General features: G+C 41.6%; 1 pseudogene; it reads left to right on the forward strand.

The window, feature by feature from the left end:
• Positions 1–12,108, forward strand: part of LOC122940390 — a 1,294,760-nt pseudogene that overhangs the window by 1,141,172 nt on the left and 141,480 nt on the right.

The following is a 12,108-nucleotide window of genomic DNA, read 5'->3' on the forward strand; positions in this document are numbered from 1 at the left end:
AGTTCTAGCAGCAGACACATCTCTAGAACAACTGTTAAGAGGAGACTGTGTGAATCAGGCTTTCACGGTAGAATATCTGCTAGGAAAGCACTGCTAAGGACAGGCAACAAGCAGAAGAGACATGTTTGGGCTAAAGAACACAAGGAATGGACATTAGACCAGTGGAAATCTGTGCTTAGGTCTAATGAGTCCAAATTTGAGATCTTTGGTTCCAACCACCGTGTCTTTGTGCAACGCAGAAAAGGTGAACGGATGGACTCTACATGCCTTGTTCCCACCGTGAAGCATGGAGGAGGAGGTGTGATGGTGTGGGGGTGCTTTGCTGGTGACACTGTTGGGGATTTATTCAAAATTGAATGCATACTGAACCAGCATGGCTACCACAGCATCTTGCAGCGGCATGCTATTCCATCCGGTTTGCGTTTAGTTGGACCATCATTTATTTTTCAACAGGACAATGGCCCCAAACACACCTCCAGGCTGTGTAAGGGCTATTTGACCATGAAGGAGAGTGATGGGGTGCTGCGCCAGATGACCTGGCCTCCACAGTCACTGGACCTGAACCCAATCGAGATGGTTTGGGGTGAGCTGGACCGCAGAGTGAAGGCAAAAGGGCCAACAAGTGCTAAGCATCTCTGGGAACTCCTTCAAGACTGTTGGAAGACCATTTCAGGTGACTACCTCTTGAAGCTTATCAAGAGAATGCCAAGAGTGTGCAAAGCAGTAATCAAAGCAAAAGGTGGCTACTTTGAAGAACCTAGAATATGACATATTTTCAGTTGTTTCACACTTTTCTGTTATGTATATAATTCCACATGTGTCAATTCATAGTTTTGATGCCTTCAGTGTGAATCTACAATTTTCATTGTCATGAAAATAAAGAAAACTCTTTGAATGAGAAGGTGTGTCCAAACTTTTGGTCTGTACTGTATATAATCCAAAAAGCAGGCAGCATTCCAAGGTAAAGGTGTATATATATGTATACACAAAATAATAGTTCCTGGCTAGATGTCCTGCTTGCCCTGTTGGTTGCAGGGGGCGTGGCTTAGCGGGTCGGCTGTGTGGTGATAGTGCAGGGGGGACGGGGATTAACTTTGTAGCTTCTGCAGTAGGGACTCGGAAGGTTTTTATCACAGCCAGCTTCTGACAGGAATCAGCTGTTTGTAGAGAGGGAACAAGCAGCTGATTCCTGTCACAGTTGGAGCAGGCAGCAGGGAGCCGACTGCACATGCGCATGGCCGAGCTTCCTCTCAAGCTCCTCCATGTCACGTGCAGCCATGGACGAACTCAGCTGCAAGGTAGAGCTGGGCTGAGGGGGAGTGGCTTATAACTGAAAGAGAAGCAGGCAGGTGTGTTTAATGAAGTATATTAGGAACTTCATTTTTTCCCTGCCTGCCACACTGTAGTGGGGAGTATTTAAAGAGTGGCCAACCACTTTAATTAGATTGTGGGCCTGGTGATCAGTTTAAGGCCTTTTAAGCAGTATCAGCAGCAGCAAGGTGATAAAAATGAGTGGCAAGGTGACATGGTGTGGAGATGGCAGCATGAGGAGGCCACATAGTGGCACAATGACTGAGTCTGGATAAAAGACTAAGGCCCCAGATTGCTTAGAAAGATGTAGATGGAAACAATCTGTGGAGCTGTATGACGTCACCTGCAGATTAATGCAGCCATCAAAATCAAGTTGGGTTTGTTGGTTCCACCTCAGCTCACCAGCAGGCCCGCAACGCAAATCTATTACTGGGTCAGCTCACATGCAGGCCTGCAGCTCAAATCTTTTACAGGGTCAGCTCACATGCAGGCCCTCACATATAATTTTTTTTAGAGGTCAGCTCAGCTGCAGGCCCTCGCATATAATGTTTTACAGGGTCAGCCCACCCGCAGACCCGCAACTTATGCTGCCTTGCTTTGAAGTAGTAGCCATAGCCATTTATCAGGCTCCCTCTCCAAAATCAAACAATGATTCCCCGTTACCGGTGGTCACCATGTTAGGCGCATAAAAGAACATTGAAGGTTGATAGAGAAGATATCCAAATGGATCGTGGACATGTGATCAGGCAGAAGTTATCTTGAGTCAACAAAGCGGCAGCAGGGCCTCTTCTGTATAACAACATTTCCTCACCCAAACTACCGCAGTGACATTCCCTGTATTTTTTTATTACTCATTCCAATAACAGGGCATCTTAAGAGTCCTGTATTGTTATTTATTGTCACTACCTTCACGAGTCGGGAATGTGTGATTTGCGCGCCACCCGCTTGCCTTCCTTGGATGTGGTAGCCATTTCTCAGGCGCCGTCTCCGGAATCAAACACTGATTCCCCGTTACCCGTAGTTTCCAATGGTTTCGAGCTGACAATTGCATCAAAAGTAAATAGGCCAGACATCCGAATAGATTGTCGCCATCACGGGGACATGACATCAGCCCCAGGTTAACTAGAGTCACCAAAGCGGCAGCAGGCCACCGCCCATAATGTTTTAGATCGTCAGATCAGCAGGCCCTTCCTCCTATTGTTTTTGAGTGTCACCAGCAGGCCATCAATCATAAATTTTAAAGGGTGTGTATGATGCCCTCTTTTATGTGTAACTAAGGGTCCATTCACACGTCCGTTTTTTCTTTCCTGATCTGTTCCGTTTTTTGCGGAACAGATCAGGACCAGATCAGGACCCATTCATTTTCAATGGGTCCTGGAGAAAATCGGACAGCACAATGTGTGCTGTCCGTTTCCGTTGTTCCGTTCCGCATGTCCGTTTAAATATAAAACATGTCCTATTATGTTCCTGAAAAATCGGATCCTGGTACAATGCAAAGTCAATGGTTCCGCAAAAAACGGAAGACATTCGGATGTCATTCCGTATGTCTTCCGTTTTTTGCGGAATCCGTTCCTGGAAACACATAGCAAATTTTTTATTTTATTTTTTTCATTTTTTTTTCAAAGGAATCCAAACAACTTTATTTGATTATTGAAATGTATACATGTTTCCGTTTTTTGCGGATGCGCAAAAAACGGATGACATACGGAAACATTTTCAGGAACAACGGATCCGCAAAAAACGGACCGAAATTCGGATTATAGAAAAATACTGACGTGTGAATGTAGCCTAAGGGTGCCTCTTCCTTGTAATTTTTGGCAGCACTTGCACTTTATATTCAAGTAAATATTCAGGAAATAATTTTTCTTCTAAAATCTATTTTTTTCCTTGGTTTTGTATGTATTATTGTAATTTTGTAAAAGTGGTGTACTGTTCGGAAAACATAGTTCCCAAGCAGCGACCAGCGAGTCCAAGATGCATCCATACATCCTCTCTATGCTGTTGCAGAACCATTTTAGTGGTGTTACCAACAATTTCTGAAATTTTCTTATGAATCAGACACCCTCCCCTTTTCAGAGCAGGGGGTACCTGGTTTAATGCTCGGATTCTCCCATTGACTTCCATTATACTCAGGATTCACATTCCTTATCAATGCACACGCCCATCCAACAATGGAAAGTTCCAAATTAGGATGGTGTGTTCATCTGATAAGTTTTGGGTTAAGAAACCAGATACCAAGAAGAGAAGAAAAAAAAAGAGCGAGAAAGAAAAAAAAACAAAGAAAGAAAGGGAGATCTCTGGAGAAAGATTTGGATTATCAGAAAAACTCTTGAGAGCTGACTGCCCCAAGGCTCTGCACATCACTTGACCCTTGGGTAATGTATATTTTGGTTTTATGCAGTATTGATCTAATTAAATTGGCTTGATACTTAGCCAGATACAGCTCATTTGCGGACGTGTAATGTTAGTTGCTACATCAATATTTTCGCTGGATTTCAGTTACGATGCATATAACTGAATAAAGGAGATAATATTGGAGAAACTCTCTGTTGGGTATCTTTATATTCCCTAGTTTGATATCCAGCCACTAATTTATAAGTTTTGTTGCAATACTACCCCATATCTGAGATTGGTCATAATTTTGGGCAGAGCAAGGGCTCGTATCTGTCATTTTCTTGATTTTTTTGTGCATAATCCATTGATTTTATATCTCTCACAATTTTAACCCCTTAAGGACTCAGCCCTATTTCACCTTAAGGACCAGGCCATTTTTTGCAAATCTGACCAGTTTCACTTTAAGTGCTCATAACTTTAAAACACTTTGACTTATCCAGGCCATTCTGAGATTGTTTTTTCGTCACATATTGTACTTCATGACACTGGTAAAATGAAGTAAAAAAAATCATTTTTTTGCATAAAAAAATACCAAATTTACCAAAGATTTGGAAAAATTTGCTAATTTCAAAGTTTCAGTTTCTCTACTTCTGTAACACATAGTAATACCCCCAATTGTGATGACTTTACATCCCCCATATGTCTACTTCATGTTTGAATTATTTTGGGAATGATATTTTATTTTTTGGGGATGTTACAAGGCTTAGAAGTTTAGAAGCAAATCTTTAAATTTTTCAGAAATTTTCAAAAACCCAATTTTTAGGGACCACTACAGGTCTGAAGTCACTTTGCGAGGCTTACATAATAGAAACCGCCCAAAAATTAGCCAATTCTATAAACTAAACCCCTCAAGGTATTCAAAACTGATTTTACAAACTTCGCTAACCCTTTAGGTGTTGCACAAGAGTTATTGGCAAATGGGGATGAAATTTGAGAATTTAATTTTTTTGCCTAATTTTCCATTTTAACCCATTATTTCCACTAACAAAGCAAGGGTTAACAGCCAAACAAGAATGTATCTTTATTGCCCTGACTCTGCCGTTTACAGAAACACCCCATATGTGGCCGTAAACTACTGTACGGGCACACAGTAGGGCATAGAGGGAAAGGTGCGCCGTATGGTTTTTGGAAGCCAGATTTTGCTGGACTGGTTTTTTGACACCATGTCCCATTTGAAGCCCCCCTGATGCACCCCTAGAGTAGAAACTCCCTAAAAGTGACCCCATCTAAGAAACTACACCCCTCAAGGTATTCAAAACTGATTTTACAAACTTTGTTAACCCTTTAGGTGTTGCACAAGATTTAAAGGGACACTGACAGGCCCAATTAGCATATTGAGTTATATATATCACATTACAGGTCATATAAAGTGTATTAAAATCATGTAAGTATCCCCCCTGCCCACCTTATAAATACGGAAATATAAAGTTTTATAACCTGATGTCCGGTCTCCAATCTGCCCAAGGGGCGGCGTTTCATCAGAAAATGCGCCCAGCCAGCTGCTCCCAACTGCCGTTCTGAAGCCCCGCCCAGCTCATCAATATTCACGTGGCTGGGCGGCGGCTACAACTCTCCAGGTCTCGATCCTGCGCATGGGCAATCGAATCCTCCTGGCATCGTTCGTGTGTAATCTTCTGCGCCTGCGCCCCGCCGTGGTTAGATCGCGCCTGCGTACACACCCTGCCTGCGTCCCCGAGCCTCTGCCTCATGTGCATGCGACAGACACTGTTCAAAGCAGCAGCGCTTCAGGCGCATGCGCATGAGGCAGAGGCTCGGGGACGCGGGCAGGGTGTGTACGCAGGCGCGATCTAACCACGGCGGGGCGCAGGCGCAGAAGATTACACACGAACGATGCCAGGAGGATTCGATTGCCCATGCGCAGGATCGTGACCTGGAGAGTTGTAGCCGCCGCCCAGCGAAGTGAATATTGATGAGCTGGGCGGGGCTTAAGAACGGCAGTTGGGAGCGGCTGGCTGGGCGCATTTTCAGATGAAACGCCGCCCCTTGGGCAGATTGGAGACCGGACAAGCAGGTTATAAAACTTTATATTTCCGTATTTATAAGGTGGGCAGGGGGTATACTTACATGATTCTAATACACTTTATATGACCTGTACTGTGATATATATAACTCAATATGCTAATTGGGCCTGTCAGTGTCCCTTTAATGGAAAATAGAGATACAATTTCAAAATTTCACTTTTTTGGCAGATTTGCCATTTTAATATTTTTTTTCCAGTTACAAAGCAAGGGTTAACAGCCAAACAAAACTCATTATTTATGGCCCTGATTCTGTAGTTTACAGAAACACCCCATATGTGGTCGTAAACGGCTGTACGGGCACACGGCAGGGCGCAGAAGGAAAGGAATGCCATATGTTTTTTGGAAGGCAGATTTTGCTGGACAGTTTTTTTTGACACCGTGTCCCATTTGAAGCCCCCCGATGCACCCCTAGAGTAGAAACTCCAAAAAAGTGACCCCATTTTAGAAACTACGGGATAGGGTGGCAGTTTTGTTGGTACTAGTTTAGGGTACATATGATTTTTGGTTGCTCTATATTACACTTTTTGTGCGACAAGGTAACAAGAAATAGCTTTTTTGGCACCTTTTTTGTTATTTACAAAATTCATCTGACAGGTTAGATCATGTGGTAATTGTATAGGGCAGGTTGTCACGGACGCGGTGATACCTAATATGTATACAATTTTTTTTATTTATGTAAGTTTTATACAATGACTTCATTTTTAAAACCCCAAAAATGTTTTAGTGTCTCCATAGTCTAAGAGCCATAGTTTTTTAAAAGTTTTTGGGCGATTATCTTAAGTAGGGTCTCATTTTTACGGGATGAGATGACGGTTTGATTGGCACTATTTTGGGGTGCATATGACTTTTTGATCGCTTGCTATTACACTTTTTGTGACGTAAGATGACAAAAAATTGCTTTTTTTGCACCGTTTTTATTTTTATTTGTTTACGGTGGTTAACTGAGGGGTTAGGTCATGTGATATTTTTAGAGAGCCGGTCGATACGGACGCGGCGATACCCAATATGTATACTTTATTTTTATTTATGTAAGTTTTACACAATGATTTCATTTTTGAAACAAAAAAAAAAATCATGTTTTAGTGTTTCCATAGTCTAAGAGCCATAGTTTTTTCAGTTTTTGGGCGATTATCTTGGGTAGGGTATGATTTTTGCGGGATGAGATGACGGTTTGATTGGTACTATTTGGGCATACATGCGACTTTTTTGATCACTTTTATTACCTTTTTGGGATGTAAGGTGGGCAAAATTTCAATTTTCTCATAGTTTTTTATTTTTTTTATGGCATTCACCGTGCAGGGAAAGTAGCATGATCGTTTTATAGATCAGGTCGTTACGAACGCGGCGATACCTAATATGTGTAGTGTATTTTATTTTTTTAATTTTTATTCAGTGATAAATGTTATTTTTTCTTAACTTTTTTCTCATTTTTTTTTTTTTTTTTTTTGACCCAGACCCACTTGGTTCTTGAAGATCCAGTGTGTCTGATGTCTGTATAATACAGTACAATACACTATAGTGTATTGTACTGTATTTTACTTACACTTTGTCTGAATAGATCTATGCCTTTAGCACAGATCTGTTCAGCACCATGGACAGCAGTATGCCTGAGAAGGCGTCCTGTTGCCATGGGAACCTTCCCCGTCTGCTTAGTTGTGGCCACAACTTCGCAGACGGGGGTAAGGGTAAGGAGGGGGGCTCCCTACCTCTGTCACCCCATCCTGTCTGGGGGCTGCAAAGGCACAGCAGCCCCCCGATGGGAGAGGGAGGGAGCTCCCTGACCCTGACAGTTAACCTTTTCCATACAGCGGTCCGAACGGACCGCGGTATGGAAAGGGTTAAACGACTGACATCTGCACAGATGTCAACCGTTTATACCATAGTGTCAGCAATGTGCTGACACTCTGGTATAACCACTGGCCACCAATGAATTTTCAAGAGGAGGCGGGCGGGGAATCACGATCCCGCCTGCCGCACCGCCCCCACCGCCCACAACCCCCCCCCTGCACCACCCGCCGGCATAAAATTATGCAGGGGTGCGGGGGGTGCAAAATCAATATTTTAGGCACACTAAAGTTTCTGATCCCCGCGGTCCCTGAAACTGCAGAAAGCGCAGCAAACCGCAGGTCTGAATTGACCTGCGGTTTGCGGCGATCGCCTATACGGGGGGGTCACATGACCCCCCTGATGTTGTGACAGGATGCCGGCTAAATGATTTCAGCCAGCATCCTGTTTGGATTAACCCCCGGGGCGCCGCAATCGCGATTTAAACTTAGGACGTACCGGTACGCCCTGAGTACTTAAGGATTCGGGAAATAGGGCGTACCGGTACGCCCTAAGTCCTTAAGGGGTTAAAGCCGTATTGCATAATGTTTTTGTGTTGGTTGAGTAGTGTTTTGTTGGCACCATATAGTGGCGAATTCTGGGTACTGCATATCATTGTATATTATTGAAATTTACGTTGATAATTTTTTTATTGTATTTTAAACTACTGTATAATAAACCATTTATATTTTTTGCATAGACGCTTGTACCCTGTTTTACTGATTGCACAAAATAATTAGATTCTCGATTAAACTCTTGGAGAGGTATACATGTCCACCTTGCAGATGAATATCATTTGCATAATTTTTATTTTGATCCATACATTTTTATATATTTTTATTAAGCATTTGCTTTATATACCCGACATTGCGTAGTCTACAGAAAGGCACGTAAACCTACAGAACAAAGAATGGCAGATTTACTGGCAGATCGTATAAACCCATCACCACTGTTTCTTTATAGCGGAATGGATTGTCTTGGCCCATTCATCACCAAACAGAACCGCAAGGAGTACAAGAGATATAGACTAATATTTACATGTCTAAGCTCCACAGCAATTCACCTGGAAATGTTAGAAGATATGTCAACTGATGCATTTATCAACGCCTTAAGATGTTTCATAGCCATTAGAGGTACCGTCAGAGAGCTTAGATCTAAATAAGGATCTAATTTTGTCGGAGCAAATAATTAATTGAAGAAAGCTCTAAAAGAGATCGAAAGCTCTGTTAGAGAAACAGTGTGATTTTCACATGAATGCTCCACATACAAGCCATACAGAAAGAGTTTGGGAAAGAACTGTAAGAAATGTGTTTAGTGTTGAAAAAGAACGCTGGAAGAATAGATGATGCTTCACTTGGGACACGATTCTATGAAGTAATGTCTATGGTTAACAGTCGTCCACTTACAGCTGATAACATCAACGATTTAACAAGTTTGGACACTTTAACTCCTAACTATCTACTTCACCTTAAGTCTGATTACATACAGCCACTGCCTGGCAAGTTCACCAAAGAGGATTTATATGCCAAAAGGAGATGGCTTAAGAGTTCAATATCTATCAGAACAGTTTTGGAATAGATGGAGGAAAGAGTACTTAGCCAATCTCATGCTAAGAAGTAAACACCCAGAAGAAATGTGTAAGTTGGTGACCTAGTGAAAGAAGACGATTTACCTAGAAGTCAATGGAAATTGTCCAAAGTTTTAGAAGTTTAAAAGGATGAATACAGACTAGTAAGAAGAGTGTTGTTACAAATAGGAGACTCAAAACTTGACAAAAGGGGAAAACGTCTCACTACTCCAAGTTGGAACGTCCTATACAGAAGTTAGTTGTTCTACTTGAGAGTGATAAGAGACACTTGGAAGTTAAGAACCTGATGGAAAATTCCTCAAATTTATGTTCAAGTCCTACCACTAAGAACATAGAATTATAGGTCACTTTGGTCTGACAGCTAAGACCTGTCCTAGGTTGCTAATACAGCTTGTGTGTTTATACAGCTAGACCTGCCAATAACCTTAATACAGTTCCTATGTTTGTGTGTTAAAGACAATAGCAGAGTTATTTACAGTGACTTCATGTTTGGCTGTCATATAACTGTTATATAGTGTGCTCACAGAAGCAGATAAGATAATATGCCTTTAAGATTCATTAAATGATGTGAGGTAAGCTCAATGACACAGCAGAAACAACAGAAAGCATAGAGTTAAACTGTTGTTGCTGGGAAGGAGTCTAAACCAATCACAGCCAGCCTCACACACAGCCTATGTGGGAAATCCCCCTAGCAGGAGCTGCTAGAATCATTACACCAGAGGAGAGAAGCTGAACAAACATTCACTCCACTAAGAGCTGTGTTTTATGGAATCAGAGAGGCCAAAATAGGTATTTAAAACAGTTACAGTCATGTGAAAAAATTAGGACACCCTTTGAAAGCATGTGGTTTTTTGTAACATTTTTAATAAAAGGTTATTTCATCTCCGTTTCAACAATACAGAGAGATTAAAGTAATCCAACTAAACAAAGAAAACTGAAGAAAAGTCTTTTCAAGATCTTCTGTAAATGTCATTCTACAAAAATGCCTATTCTAACTGAGGAAAAAGATAGGACACCCTTGCCCCTAATAGCGAGTGTTACCTCCTTTGGCTGAAATAACTGCAGTGAGACGGTTCTTGTAGCCATCTACCAGTCTTCGACATCGGTCTGAGGAAATTTTACCCCACTCCTCAATGCAGAACTTTTTCAGCTGTGAGATGTTTGAGGGGTTTCTTGCACGTACAGCCCTTTTCAAGTCACCCCACAGCATCTCAATGGGATTCAAATCTGGACTTTGACTTGGCCATTCCAGGACTCTCCATTTCTTCTTTTTCAGCCAATCTTTGGTTGATTTACTAGTATGTTTTGGGTCATTGTCATGTTGCATGGTCCAGTTCCGCTTCAGCTTTAATTTTCTAACTGATGGTCTCACATGTTCTTCAAGCACCTTCTGATACACAGTAGAATTCATCGTGGATTCTATGATGGTGAGCTGACCAGGTCCTGCTGCAGCAAAGCAGCCCCAAACCATGACACTTCCACCTCCATGCTTCACAGTTGGTATGAGGTTCTTTTCTTGGAATGCTGTGTTTGGTTTACGCCAAACATGTCCTCTGCTGTTGTGTCCAAATAATTCAATTTTGGACTCATCTGTCCAAAGAACATTATTCCAGAAGTCCTGGTCTTTGTCAACTTTATCTCTGGCAAATGTCAGTCTGGCCTCGATGTTTCTCTTGGAAAGCAAAGGTTTCCTCCTTGCACACCTCCCATGCAAGTTAAACTTGTACAGTCTCTTTCTGATTGTAGAGGCATGTACTTCTACATCAACAGTAGCCAGAGCCTGCTGTAGTTCTCGAGATGACACTTTAGGGTTTTTGGAGACCTCTTTTAGCATCTTGCGGTCTGCTCTTGGGGTGAACTTGCTGGGGCGACCAGTCCTGGGCATGTTGGCAGTTGTTTTGAAAGCCCTCCACTTGTAGACTATCTTCCGGACAGTGGAATGGCTGATTTCAAAATCTTTTGAGATCTTTTTAAATCCCTTCCCAGACTCATAGGCTGCTACAATCTTTTTTCTGAAGTCCTCTGACAGCTCTTTTGCTCTCACCATGGTGCTCACTCTCACTTCAACAGTCAGGAGCACACCAAACTAAATGTCTGAGGTTTAAATAGGGCAAGCCTCATTCAACATGCAGAGTAACGATCTACTAATTATGTGCACCTGGTGTGATATACCTGTGTGAGATCTGAGCCAATTTAAGAGGGAATACATGTGAGGGTGTCCTATCTTTTTCCTCAGTTAGAATAGGCATTTTTGTAGAATGACATTTACAGAAGATCTTGAAAAGACTTTTCTTCAGTTTTCTTTGTTTAGTTGGATTACTTTAATCTCTCTGTATTGTTGAAAAGGAGATGAAATAACCTTTTATTAAAAATGTTACAAAAAACCACATGCTTTCAAAGGGTGTCCTAATTTTTTCACATGACTGTATATAATGTTCCTACTGCTAATATAGTGATTAGAACTGTATACTGAACTAGTTATATATGTGTTTACTTACAGTTCCACCAATTACAAACCACAAAGTTCACAATTGCAAACTACAAAGTTCATAATTGCAACCATTCAAATTCCATATTGCAATCCAAATTGCATACAACCATACAAGATCATACTCAACCAATCTGCAAATAGTTTCTGCTAACTGCATACTGCAAATTGCCACCAAATTCAGCAAGTAGAACTTTTAGTTAGACCTCAGATATACCTCTCAAAGAGATCATAAAGTGCTTAAATAACTTAAAGTGAGAGTACAGATACTCAAGAGAGAAATATATCCACCATTTTATGTTGAATGACAAGATTGAACAGTTGAACCACGATCTTATGCATACCGCCATTTTATGAATCTTCGTGTGTTTTGTACATGGACTATCTGCTGCGGAGGCGTCAGTGTTATATATGAAGAAAAGTTGAAGTTAATAAAGAAGTTATTTCAAGCATTTAGTGTG

The sequence above is a fragment of the Bufo gargarizans genome, chromosome 6 (assembly GCF_014858855.1).
Source record: "Bufo gargarizans isolate SCDJY-AF-19 chromosome 6, ASM1485885v1, whole genome shotgun sequence".
NCBI lineage: Eukaryota > Metazoa > Chordata > Amphibia > Anura > Bufonidae > Bufo > Bufo gargarizans.